The 13,792-nt window shown below is 56.5% G+C and overlaps 1 protein-coding gene across 5 annotated transcripts in view; it reads right to left on the bottom strand.

The window, feature by feature from the left end:
* Positions 1-8,041, bottom strand: part of PLXNA1 (plexin A1) — a 115,370-nt gene extending 107,329 nt beyond the window's left edge. For 2 of the 5 annotated variants that reach the window (XM_058844769.1, XM_058844768.1), the window contains exon 1: positions 7,858-8,041. The gene's annotated coding sequence lies outside the window, so the exon portion shown is untranslated. Of the gene's footprint in view, positions 1-3,003; positions 3,023-7,804 lie in introns of those variants that run through there. The other 3 variants (XM_058844770.1, XM_058844771.1, XM_058844772.1) reach the window with 3 other exon arrangements.
* Positions 8,042-13,792: the final 5,751 nt, after the last annotated feature.

Below are 13,792 nucleotides of genomic sequence, written 5' to 3'. Positions count from 1 at the left end.
CAGGGCAGTCACAAACACAAGCCATGATTTTACCATCCCCAGATCAATGCCCCTCTTCCAGCCCAGCCCTCCAACCTGCATTTTCACCTCTCTGTCACAAGTGCTTCCCCCAAATCCCAGAGGGAATCTGGAGAGCTCCCTCTTTGCAATGGAGCACTGCCACAGCAGGATTCCTGGTTGCTGGATCCTCTCTACTCCAGCAAAGGGAGGTCATTCTGGGGTTGGTTTAATCCCAGCTAAACTGAAATTCCCATGCTTCCGCCTGGCCCCTTGCTGACACCAGCACTTGTGCTGTCCTGTGGCGAGCCAAGCACGACTGCCATCACATTAGTTCTGATTAAAACAACCACAAAACTTCTCCAAACGACCTTTCTCAAGCCATGTGTGCTTTTCCTTCCCCTATCAACCTCCCATCCTTCCCCCTCTGCTGTTTCAGTTATGCTGCCCCAAGAACCACAGCTGGAAATGGCTCAGGTCCTGGCTCTGCTTCCCCTGCAGAGTTCCCAGCTCAGCATAGCCCCATGTTTTACTTGCCCAAGGTGAAGCTGACCCAGGAGAAGTGAGATATCCAGAGATGGCAGAGCCTCACCTGGCAATGGGACAGGCAGAGACAGGAAGAGGAAAAGCCCAAAAGTCCCCCCCACAGCAATACCACCATAGGGGAAACTCTTCTGAGAGTCCAAAAGAGGCTTCATCCACAGCACCATGGGCAAAGAGTATCTGATATTAACAGGGAGGTGCCACAGCAGTGGCTGTGCCCATGCTCTGCCTTCCTATGGGCAGTGCCAACACAGCACACCCCACCCAAATTCACACAGCACGGGTCTCACCCACCAGACCTGGGCAGAGCACACTTCAAAGTGTGCCCAAGAGCTGCTGGCTGGGAGGAAGAGCAGAGCAAGGCTTCTCCTCTTCCTGCAGATCCCAGCTGCAGCCCCAAGCCATGCTGGACACAGGTGTCACCTTGTGTCATACTATGGCCTGACGCCATGCATGAGGAGCTGAGATTCCAACAGGCATCAGCACAATGGATCGGCTCCTTCAGTGCAACACCGAGAAGAGGTGGCTGCTCGCCTGTGCTGGGAGGTCTGTCCAAGCACCTCTGCCAAAAACCCACTTTCTGCTAATGAAGGTGGCTGGATGGCAGCTGCAGCAAGTGCCATCACCCCCACGGAGGGCCAGGGAGCCACAGGAGGCACAGCCAGTGGGCCAAGAGAACCTGCTCCGCTGGGAGCTGACGCTCCCCTGGCACCATCACATCCCTCCCTCCCAGCTCTCTCCCACGCAGGCATGAGGCTATGCAGGACCTCTCCACATGTGCCAGCAGCCCCACGGGCAACTCAGCCGTGCTGATAAGGAATAACAGAGGGAGCCGTGGAAGCTGGAGCTGCTGTCAGTGTCATGGGGATCGGCAGCGGCTCTCCTTCGGAAACAGGGCTGCCTTCCTGCCTTTCTCCTCCCCCATTTCTTCCCGATGACATCAGCCTGAAAAACAGGTTCTTGACTTCAGCAAGGCTCATCGGGCCGATTCTGGTCCCGCCAGAGAGGGGAGAGCCCCCCCTTGACTCCAGAAAGGAAGCAGCCATCCAGGAGCCGGACACGGAGATAAGCAGCAGCGGGCAGGCAGGGACCCTGCCAGCATGCCAACACTTGTAGGAATAAAAACCATAGAGAAGCAGATGGGGGTGGAGGGAATGCGACACTGGGGAGCAGACATAAATGTTTTACAGAGGCCGTGGCAGCTGTAAGCTGGGGCTACACCCCGGCCCCAACACTGCTCTGCTGCAGGGCAGCCAGATCTACCCAGAGCAAAAGTCAAATCCCAGGGCAGGTTCCCATCTCACTCCAGCTCCAGGGCCCAACAGCAAGCCCTCAGGCTGGCCAAAATGACAATACAGGACTCAACACTTTCCAGCAAAGCCTTCTGAGGGCCACAAAGCTGGACACGGACCAGAAGGGAACACGATCCTGCGAAACATCCTGCCCCACCAGCCAAGCTCCAAGATTATTTTTAAACTCCTCCTAAAATATTTTTGGGTTTTCCTCTTCCCCTGTTGAAACTAACAGTCTGCACAGGAAGAGCGAAGCAACCGCCCGTACACAAAGCCCACATGCACAAAGCAAACAACTTACTGCCATTATAATTACCTGTGATCTTATCGGCAGCCCTGACGGGGTCGGCATTCGCAGAAGGAAATGTGGATTTCACATTGTGCCACTTGAAACGAGTGTGACCATCCTTCCCCCCCGCCTGTCCCCCAGCAACACCCGCTCGTGCCAGCGCCGTGGTAAAGTGGAGGAGCAGCCCTTGGATGTGGGGCTACGTACACAGGAAATTTCTCCCCCTCATACAGGAATCTGCCTCTTCTCTTGCCAGGAATTTACTTCTGTGAGACAGCCTGAATATTTTGACACACAAACAGTTGTTTGACTGAACACGTAAAGCAAAGGGACTCACAGGACTCCTACAATGACACCAAGACTTTCCTGGACGGGGGTAGCATCAGATGTGTATCTGCAAAGGATCAGGACACTGACACTACCCCAGAGGTGCTCAGAGCATCCAAGCTTCCCAATAATTTTGGGAAACCATCCCCACTCCCAACCCCTCACATGCCAGACTGCATCTCTGCTCCTCCAAACTCCCAAGAAAACATGAAGAATCACTCAACATTTATCAGTTCAAAACACATGTGCAATTAGCAAGATTTTTTTTTCCTCCCTCCAGTATAATTATATATGTTTTAATGCAATTACCACCCCTGTATTTTGTACATTAAACAGTAGGCAACCCAAGAAAGAGAGAGGCTTTTATTTTTCTTGGCTTTGCCTTTCTGAAAATAATACTATTGCAAAATAACTCCGGAAGAAGGGCTTATCTTTACCAGAAAAAGAGGGAGAGAAGATGAAAAATGGGAAGAAGGAAGGAGAAATCTCCCAAAGAGAAAGCAGGGACTACAGTGTCCCTCCATGCTGCCCTCACCCTCCAGTCCCTACACATACCTATACCTGGAAACCGTTCCCGATACCAAGGACAGGACTCGGAAACAGCCTCAGCCTGTTCACCATCGCCGGCAGAAAGGAAAACTGAATCAAGCAAATGGTTGTGGTTACTCAAGCTGGGGTCATTAGCCGGATTAAAGCTCCCAAGCTCCGGCCAGCAGCACGGAGAGCAAAGTGCAGTTAAACTGCCCAAATTGGATTACCAGCGCTCCCGGGTCTCCCTGCCAATTTGGCTGGCAGATTGCGGGATGCTCAGGATGGGTAGGTGGGCAGTGAGCCCCGGGGCTGATCTGCAGGCTGCCACTGAGGAGGAGAGATGAGGAAGAGATGGTCCTTGCACAGCACATCCCCCAGAGCCATGCAGCCTGTCCCTGGCACCCCTGGCATGTTCTCACCTCGGGCACTTTCTCTAGCAAAATCCCTCACAATCTCAGCTCAAGGAGCAAAGAGGATATCGCACCCTGGCTCGCACCAGGCCCTGAGTTGACCCCAGCAACAAAAAATCTCCTCTGTGCTTCAGGCAGCTCACGAGGGTCTCTGGCCCCGGGCACAGACCAGCACACAGCAGCCAACAGGGCAGGGGTGGATTTGGCCCTCATTACACCAAGAGACCATTGGGATAGAGGAATCACCCAAAATAGTCCACCTTGCACCACACAAGGCAACTTCAGAGGAGAAAGAAGCAAAAGTGTTCATGGAGTGTAAGCCTGATGATCTAGATGTGGAGCTTTTTTCCAGGCTCAAACATCTCAGCACACCAGCAACAAAGAGGAGGCGTGCCAAGCCTTGGCTAAAGGGAAAATAAACTTTGAAATGTTTTTCATTCAGGTTTTTAAATGGTGGCTTCCACCCAGAACAAGGGCTGGAGGCAGCCACAGAGTGCTCAGGGAAGCAAGGCAAACAAGGACACCTTCCTGTGTCTGGCCACGCACTGACAAACCCATGGGAAGGCGTGGGTTTGGCTACACCACATGCCAAGTGCAGGGCAAAAGAGCCAGGACTGCCCATGCCTGGCACTGAAACCATCAAAACTTACCTATTGTCTGCAGCTTTTCTCATCCATGGTGCACAAGATGTTCGCTCAAATGTGACTTCGAGCACAGCAGGCAGACCGTGTTGGGGTATCTACACGGCTTCCATGCTGCACCCTGGGGAGGACTAAGAGGGGCACGGATGAAGCTGTGGGTCAGAGCACACATGTTCTCACCAAGTACAACATTTCTGTAGTGGGATGTTCCTCATAGCTCTGCATGGAAGCTGGCTGTCTCCAATCTAAAGCCAAACCAGCCACCTCACCAGCGGATGGTGGCCAACACTTCATTTTGCATGAAGCCACGGCACCCAGCACCTTGCTGGGAAATGGGGCCCCAATCCAAACTCAGAAAAGGTAAGGAGTCATGGTCCATGCTGAATCAGGCTCCAAATCACTCATAATTCACAGACTTTGGGCCTTCCTCTACACACATGGTATATCACCAAGCCATTCACTGGCCAAACCCTGGCCAGGAACCCTCTACTCACCAGTTTCTTCCACATAGCACACAAACTTGAAGAAGATATTCATGGATCAGAGACAGCAACAACCTAAGTTCTCAATACACACATCCCACCAGTTCAGATCAATTAAAAATTCAAGCTTGCAGGCAGTGAGGATGGTATTATGGGCATTGCAGTGACCCATGCCCACCCTCCTGTTGCTGCACAGAGACACACCAGTACCTCTGCTGTCCTGGCTCTTTCAAGGTTCCCCTTCCATTGAGCCAGAGGTGCCAAAAACCATGACTGACTCCTCACTGAAGACACAAACCACCAAGGCACCAGAACACCTTACACAGAAAGGCAATTCCAACAAAGCCCATTGGGACTCGGCAGAAGCCCGATCCAGGTACTGCTGGTCCCGGTTTGCAGGGAGCCGGTGCCGGCAGCACCAGCCTCTGCTGCTCGGAAATTGCCAGCTCAGGGCCGGGTCCGGCTCCCACAGCAGTGAGCGCTGCAGACAGGAGCAAGGCAGGCAGCAGCGAAGGCCCTGACCCACACTCAGCCTAGAGAATAAACACATCCGAGCTCCCTTCATTAAGTCCGATCCCAGGGCCAGCTCCTTGGCTTTGTTCAGCAGAAGTCAAACGCGGCGAAGCCACGGAACTAGCCGGCCTGGCGTGACACTCGCACGCAGGGAGCAGGGCAGGGGCGAGCCCCGGCTGCCGCCGTGGAGGAGGGGAGGCAGCCCTGCCAGCATGCAGCAGCGCCGCTTTATTACCCTTTTCCATTTCGGCTGCGCAAAGCCCCGCTGAAACACACTCCCCGGGAGCCGCCGACACGGCCCTCGGCCCCGTCTCCAGAGGACTTCGGAGTTTGTTTGTCTCTCGCAGGGCACTGCCTCGGTCGGGGAAAGGGCTTTGTGTGGCGGAGCACAAGGGCTCTGCTCCGCAGCTCCGTGCACAGCCCGAGCGTGCACGAAGGCGGATGCCTGCGCTCTGCTCCAAATCCGATGCTTCTATTAAAAAAAAATAAGCCAAGAGGGGAAAACTCTCCCCGAGACGCCGCTATCACCACGCTAACAAAAGCAACGTCGCCAAAACTTTAATCTTCGGGGGAGCAGCTGCAGAAAGCCCAGCCACCCACCGGAGCAGGAGCCAGCCGGCCCCCGGCGCTTGCTCCCCGCAGCCCCTGGAGAGCAGCGAGCGCATCCAGGCTTGCCTCTCTCGGAGGAGCGGAGTCGGCAGCCAAAGCCACAGGCGGATGGGGAGCACCCGATTACACGTATGATCGGGCATTTTGAATCCAAACTTCCTTACCAGCCTTCCTTATAGCCCCGTGTCGCCACGCCGCTGCCGGCACCGGCATCCACTGGAACCAGCAGATCACTGGGCGGCGAGCGGGAAGAAGAAAAAAACCTTCCCTCCTTGCAGCCACTTAAGAAATTATCCATGCATCCTCCCAGAGGCATCTGCCCCACCGCTTTTCCTTGGCTTCTCCACCTTTCCGCCCTGTTCGGTCACCAGTGTCTTGAGAGACAGACATCGAGTCACTCATTTTACCCACTGAGTAAATGGGTAGACCCTGGGATTGTTCAGGAAGCAATTAGCCGCTGTTCAGAGGAAAATGGTGTTTTCAAATGGATAACCTTTGATGTAGTCAATAGCCTCAGCTCCTCTTTTTTTTTCTTTTTTTTTTACTTCTTGCAGCCGCACACAAAAGAAAATAAAAAATAAAAAAATTAAAAAATAAATCCAGCAAAAGGCTGGTAATTCCCACCGGCACAGCTCTCGCTCAGCAAAAAAGGATTTTCTCGCAAGCTGGAGGAAAAGCAGCTTCGGGAGGCGGCTCATCTGCCCAACTTTTCTCCCCTCCGTGTCCCGGAGCATACGAGAAGGATCATGAATATTCATCCCCCCCGTTAGCAGGTTCTGCTTTTGTTTTGTCCTCCCCAAGCAGGAGCCAGGGGGGAGCTAACAAGTGAGGTTAATGCCTGTCTTTTCTCTCCCATCCGTCTCCTCTTTAACCAGTGACCTTCATGTTAAGCCCTGTTTACACACCAGCCCCCCTCCCCTGGCTCCCCCTACCCCGGCGCTCGGCCAGAGGCAGAAGGAAGAATCTTCCCGCAAGGAAGACAAGGGAGGAGAAGGCGATTGCGGGATTCCGGGATTTATTTCGGCATGCCATAGAGATTTTGCAAATCCCTCCCCGATCGCACGCCGGAGCTGCCGTGTGTGCTCGCCGGGCAGGAATGGGAAGGGGCTAAGGGACACCGAGCGCGCAGCCGGCTTTATTCGCCACCTTCCACGTTCATACGGGCGGCGGGAGGCGCGCACCGGCGCAGCCCCGCACACAGGTACCGCAGCCTCCCACGCCTCGCTCGGAGGTGCCCAGTGCTGCGCTGCCAAACTACAGCGCGACCACAATAGTAACCATCATAACGAGGGCGACGGCAGCCATCCCACCCTATTCTATCCCATCCCATCCCGCAGGGCGCCCACGGCACCTCCCCGTCGGCGGCTGGGGAACGGGGAGCGCGGCGGCGCTGTGGGCTTCGGGACGAGCCCAGCCCGGATGCCGCTCACCGCGCCCCGGCGGGATGCGGGGATGTAAAGCAGCGAGAACGCGTGAATGGATATGGGATAGCACAATGCGGGGATGGCAGCGGGGATACGGGGCAGTGCGGACACAGGGATGACAGCGAGGATGCGGGGCAGCACGATGCGGGGATGACAGCGGGGATGCAGGGCAGGGCAGATGCGTGATCCAAAGCGGCGAGCACGGGAAAGGCTGAGCCCGGCTCACGTCCCCAGCAGAGCCGGAGCCGGGTGGGCAGCGGGGCGGCGGGGCTGGGGCAGCGAACGCCGCCGAGAGCCGGGCGGGAGGGTGCAGCGGGGAGCGAGGGGAGGAGGGAGGCGGCCAAGCCCAGCCGCTACACCGGGCAGGGAGGCACCGCTGGCCCGAGCAGCTCCGAGCGGGGAGGCGGCCCTCAGCCCGTCCAGCCCGCACCTGCCCGGTCCCCGGCACACACCGCTACGAGACCCACGCGGGGCGTGCGGCGGATAAAGAAAGGGGCTCGGTCCCGGCGCGGTTTTGTCCCCCCGCGGGAGGCGGCTCCCGGGGCGCAATGCGGGCTGTCCCGGCGGCAGCAGCGCGGCGCCGGCCCTGCCCGGCCCAGCCCTGCCCGGCCGCCGCGGCCCCTCCGCGCCCCCCGACGGGGCCGCCGTGCCCTGCCCGGGCCAGCCCCGCGCCGTCGCTGCGGCGGCAATAAAGCCAAATTTTTTAGGGGGGCAATAAAGCCGAATCCGCATTATTTTTAACGAACCGACCGATCGGGCACATCGCGCCGCGCCCGAAAGTTGCAGCCGGGTTACTCACGGCTCCGGTCCCCGCTCGCCTCCGCCGTGCCAGCCATAATTGCATTCCACACCAAGCCGCCCGCCGGGCCGCCGCCGCCGCCGTCTCCGCCGCCACCGCCTCCTTCTCCTCCGTCCCCTCCTTCTCCTCCTCCTCCTCCGCGCCCGCCTCCCCCCGCCGCCGCCGCCGCCCGGGGCTCCGCCTCGCTCTCGCCGCCGCCGCTGCCCCGCATGAATGGGACGGGGCGCGGGACCCCGACGGAACGCCGCCCGCCGCGCGCGCCCCCGCCGCGGCCGCGCGCACGCCCGCACCGGCCGCGCGAGGGGAGGGAGGGGAGGCGGGGGCGCGCCCGCGCATTCCGCCTCCAGGGGGCGCCCGAGGCGGGGAAAGGGGGCGGGGAGGAGGGCGGGGCCGCCCCGCCCCTGCCCGCCCTTAAAGCGGCGATGCCGCCGGGGAGGGGCCCGCTAAAAACGGTCACCGAGTGGGGGCCGCCGCGAGGGGCTGCGGGACAAGGAGGGGATGAGGGGCAAGGAGGGGATGAGGGACGAGGAGGGGGCTGCACCCAGCTGAGCGTCCTCGCCCGCCGCTCCCCTGCACCTCGTTCCCCAGGGCTGTCCATTCAACATCTTCCCACTGGAATCGCATCCACTCCGCCAAAAATTAAAGTTACAAAAGGGACGAAAAATAATAAAAAACATCCAAATATATTAATTACAGGTCTGAAGGGGTTGTTTGTGTTTTTTAAGCACGCTCAGTATTATCCACTCTTGTAACCTTCCCCTACTTTTCCCTGTCACCATGCCAGCCACAGAGTCCCTTCCCAGAGACAGCAGTGCCACCCTGCCTTTCCCCTGTCCTGTGTTTGCCTAGACCCTAGTGAAATGCTCCATCACCTCTCCAACAGGGAAGGACCTTTGTAAAATCAGGAGGAATAAATGGTGTTTGTCATGAGGACCTCCGCAGATTTCGGAAGAGACCTTTGGGATGGAAACCACAAGGAGTGGATCTCTCCAGACCTCCCCATGAGGAGATGGAGCTGTAAATGTTTCTGGTTCACTGGGACCCCACCACTTGCTGCAGCACAGGGGCAATCGGTGCAAGGTGGCTTGTTCAGGCAGGTTTTCTTGGCTGCAAGCAGCCAGACCTTTAGCCCCACCAGCTCTCGACACAGGGACACTTTGTCCTTTAGACACTTTGTCCTTTACACACCGTGGGAGTCTGGGAGCTGCCCCATCTGTGAAGGAAGGTATGTGCTCACCTTGTGCAGGCACACATGGAGATGTCCTCTGCAAGATCCCAGCAGGTGTGTGTGTGTCTACAAACCCATAGGAGCTCCTTGCCTTCTCTGACAGGAGGAACTGAATTCCAAAGCTGTGGAGAGCAGCACAGAGCACTTTGGGAGAGGACATGAAAGGAGAGCACAAGGCACAGGTGAGACTCAAGTACCAGAACAGAGCAGATAATGAACCTTCAGAGGCTCCAGTGAGAGCAGGGAGGAAAATAGAGGAGACAAAGGGTGATTTGGTTGAGTTCAACAGCAGCGCTGCATTCCCCTCAGCACCCTCAGCACCTCAATGCTCACACCTCACTCAGAGCCCACCTGAGAGCAAAGATGATGTCCCTGCAACTCGGACAATAAGGTTTTCTTCTCATTTATCTCCCCATCCAGCCCTCACCAGCATTCATTTCCAGGAGACCAGAGGAGCTGAGAACAGGCCCGTTCCCCCAGGGCACAGCATCAGTAGCTGCCATTCTCCCACCTCTTGTTTGTGCAGGGACACACATGGGGCCCAGACTTAAAAGCTTTCCAGACAGAGAAGACATCATCAAGCTCTGCCGGCAGGGAAGTGGCTGGGATTTGGATCGCTTCCCCCAGACTGAAAGAAACACTTCTCCTTTTTTTTTCCTCCCCCCCTTCCTCCAAAGAGCCTAAATTTAGTGAATTCCTTTCACATTAAAAACTTGTCAGGTATTCACATCCAAAGAGGCTGCTGCTCCTGTCTCTCAGGGGAGTTACCGAGACAGCAAAACCTCTTAAACGAATAAAAAGAAGGGAGAGATATTCAGGCAGTCTCCCACTGCTGCTTTTAAATCCACTCTCCCAGGGCTGGTGCCGGCACACCTTGGTCCCCTGGCTGCCATCTCCTGCCACAGAGGCAAAAAGAGAGGGATGAATTCTCCCTCCCCAGAGCTGGACTGAGTGACACAGCAGTACAGAGCCCTGGGCCAGTGCTACCATTCCTGGGTGCCCCTGGGATAGGAAACTGGAGCGATTTATTTCTGCTGGAAGATGTGTTTGTCCACATACACACAGTGAGTGACAAGGGGAACCAAGGTGAGAAAAGAACAGGGAGTGCACCACCAGCCCCTCCCTGATACACCAAGGGCGGCCCAGCCCTGAGAGAAGGGACTAAAAAAGACCGAAGGAAAATCCAAGAACCACCATGCCCGTGCCCAGCAAGGGTCAGGAGGGAGCTGGCAGCGGGGATCCCGGGTTTGCCCTGGGAGGGAAACAGCCTCAGGCTCGCAGTGACCCGCAGAGCTCCCATGGCTGGTCCCAGGGCTCACTCCACACCGCGCCCAGCGGGCACTGGGACACGCTTGTCACTCACATGGCTTCCCCCCATGTCTGGGTACCTCACCCCCGCAGAGAGACTCTCGTTATCTCGGGAAGCTCGGCCTTTTATCCTGCCTCCCAGGGGGCTGCTCTGTTCATCCACAGCCTCCCCGCTCATCCTCGCCGCCCCCCGCCAGACGCCGCGGGCTGACAGCCTGGCTGTGCCCCGAGGACAGCGGCTTGAGTGGCACCTCAAAAGCACTCCCGAGCTCCGCAGGGTGCTGGGAGGAAGGGCTGGGGGCAGAGGATGGCTCCGGAGGCAGCTGGACCCAAATCCCAGCAGTGAAGGGTGAGGGGTTCACCCGGCTCCTTCTCATCACCCTGAATGCTGACCTGGAGCTTCTTACCCAGCTTCAACCAAAATCACAGCGAGACACAAACTGTTCTTGGGGTGTCTGGGACACTTTGCCTATGTTACCAGAGAGACTGAGGGGCATCTTGTTCTCTAAAAGCAGCCTGACAACTACTTTGTCAAAACCAGAAACTAACTGGGAGAGGATTAGGTCACTGGAGAGAGATGGGGAGGGGCTCTTCTACTCTGCTCTCCCAAGCTGAGCGCTGAGGGACCAAAAATAATCAGAAAAACTCACAATTTTTCTACTGTTTGCAGTTTTTGTTTACTAAAACATTCTGATCAAAGGCAGAGTTCTACAGAGTGCAGGAGTCAAGACCGTGTCACTTCCCTTGGTTATCATCCACAGGTAGAAAACTTTTCAGAAAATGAACCCCCAAGAACCTGCAACCTCCCTTTAAACCCCCTGCACTGAACACACAGGGATGAGAGAAACCCAGTGGCCCTGAGCCCAAAGGGTTTTAGGCTGTGAAATATGTCTGGCCCAGAGAACAATCTGGAATCCAAACGTGGGCTTTGGGGACCTTCGCAGCCAAACTCTGCAGCTCTGCCCAGATGGTCCCAGGCTATCCCCCTGACGGGCATGGGCACCAGGAGGGATCCACTCTGCCCAGATGGCAACAATGGGGTTTTTTCCCTCCTTCCACCCTCACAGACATCTTTGCTAATCCAGCCTCAGGAGCAGAAAGGCTGAGCAGCCAGGCTGGGGAGCAGCACCGGGTCTGATCAGAGGGTTTGTCAAAGTTTTCCAGGAGGCATCAGCAGCTCTTTAAGCTCCTTGACAGCCAGGATAACAAACTGTGTCTGCAGAGCTCTGGGGATCCAGGGTGGAATTAAAATGGGTAATGAATAGAGCCATTTTCCAGGGGATGGCAGCCGCAGAGGCACGAAGGGCAGTGGGCAAAAGGTGCTGGAGAAGCACGCGGGGGCACAGGTGCAGGGTGGCACAGGGGCTGTCGCCAGGGTGGCAGCATTCCTTCACTCCTGGTTCTGCACAGAAAGGAAGGCACTTTGCTGTCTGCCAGAAGGGCTTTCATCCTCTGCCCGCTGCTAGAGGCCCCCTCCGGATGACGGGTGTCCACAAAGAGGCAGGCAGCCCCTTCGTCCACCCCACCATGCTCATGTTCCTGGGAGTTTTCTGGCAGAGGCCTCCCTGGGCTGGCAGCACCTCTGTTCATTTCAGTAAGAAGAGGATCTTGAAGGGGATCAGGAGAGAAATTAGTTTGGGAATAGCTTTGTTTTCTCAGACTGTCCCACTGGCAGGGATGCACACCTTGATTTGGGAAGAGGTTTGATGGGATGGGTGCTGGGAGCTGTGTGAGAGGCTCTGGGGGCCCCTGCCAGGTCTGTGACAGGAGACTGGTCTGGACATCAGTGCCAGCATATGGGAGCCAGGGAAGGACACGCAGCCACAAAGGGGAAGACAGACACCCGGTGGGATGGCTCACTCTGCTCTTCTCCAAGCTGATCCCCAGCTCCCAGAAGACCTGCCCGCCCCAGGACTGTGTATCCACCAGCCGACAAACCAGGCGCGCACCAGCCCATCCCCGGCGGGCAGGGAGGTCCTGCAGAGATCCCCTCTGGCCATACCTGCTCCGGCTGAGCTCCTTCCCAGCTCCTTCATCCCTCAGCCCTGTGACTCATGACGGTGCTTAATTAGCAGGATGCCTGATGCAGACACCTGTCAACTCCTCTGAGACAACCAGCATTTCACATTAGCTGCCCCCGGGCTGTTCGGCAGGAACAGCTCGCTCTCCTATTGATATTCCTTCATCTCAGCCTATTTTCCAAGCCGTCAAGCTGCCATCTCAACCCTCCCAGGCCTGGCAGTGCTGGGGAAAGCAGCCTCATGTCCATCAGCTCCTAGACTTTGATCCCACCTTAGAGCCACTCAGGAGTGCTGGAACCACTTTGTGCTTCCCCTGGCAGCCCGACATCCCCACCCAAGGTGCACCAAGCACAGACTGAGTCAGGGCAATGTTGAAGATAGGGAAAAAGTCACTGCCCCGTTCCCCAGGCCCACAAAGTCTCCAAGATGCACCACCAGGGATGTGGCATCACTGCCACATGGCACAGGGACACCCATCCCACCGGGAGCCACGGCAACAGCCAGTAGAAGAGACACTGGGAAACTCTGTGTCCTTTGGAGCACTCCTCCTCCCCTGCTCTACCACAGCCACTGTCCTGCTGTTTATCCCACCTGCTCCATACCCTCCTCTGCCAGGGTCAGCTGAGGACCATTTCCATGGAGCAGATTCACCTTCCCGCTCACTCTTAGGATCATGTGTCACTGTCCTCTTCCCAAAGGCTTTCTGGTCCTGCAGCAGTGCAGGGAGCAGAGATTCTGTGCTGAGCATGTGTAGGCACAAGGGAAGGCTGCAGCAGCCCCAGAACATCCCCCCTGCATTTCATCCATGGGGAGAAGGCAGAAAATGGCACTATCAAGACCGAATGATGCATCAGTCAGACAAAACTTCAGGCCATAGCTCCCTCCACTCCCAGGTGCCAGGCTCCATTTCTAGGATGACTGGTTTCCCCATGACTCAACTCAGTGGAAAGATCAACACCAAATCCTTTAAATTCACCTCTGTCACATGGAGCAAGTGGGTGGCCCTGAGACACCAAGGAGTCCCTTCCCTTTCTCCAGTACCCATGTAAAATTAAAATGGACAAGGAAGAAGCTGCTGTAAATAATGCATCTGTGGTGCACTACACAGCTTCAGGAGCACATATTCATTGTCTAGTCTTATTTAAAGAAACCCAGCCCTGCCTGAGTCATTAAAAATGTATCCTGGTTTCAGCTTCATCCCATATACACTCACCACTGTGAAGCAGGTGGTTCAGTGGCTCTTTTCATGCCTGCCCTCTCTCAGCTGGGCCTGGGCAGCCCCATGCTGTCACAAGTGAGGCCTCTGGGTCACATGAAAAATTCACACTCTTGGCATCAGGCGTTTTCCATCCCCATGCTCCTGCTCCTCCCTCGCACC

This window comes from Poecile atricapillus, chromosome 9 (assembly GCF_030490865.1).
Source record: "Poecile atricapillus isolate bPoeAtr1 chromosome 9, bPoeAtr1.hap1, whole genome shotgun sequence".
Lineage (NCBI taxonomy): Eukaryota > Metazoa > Chordata > Aves > Passeriformes > Paridae > Poecile > Poecile atricapillus.
This window is presented reverse-complemented; position numbering and strand designations above follow the sequence as displayed.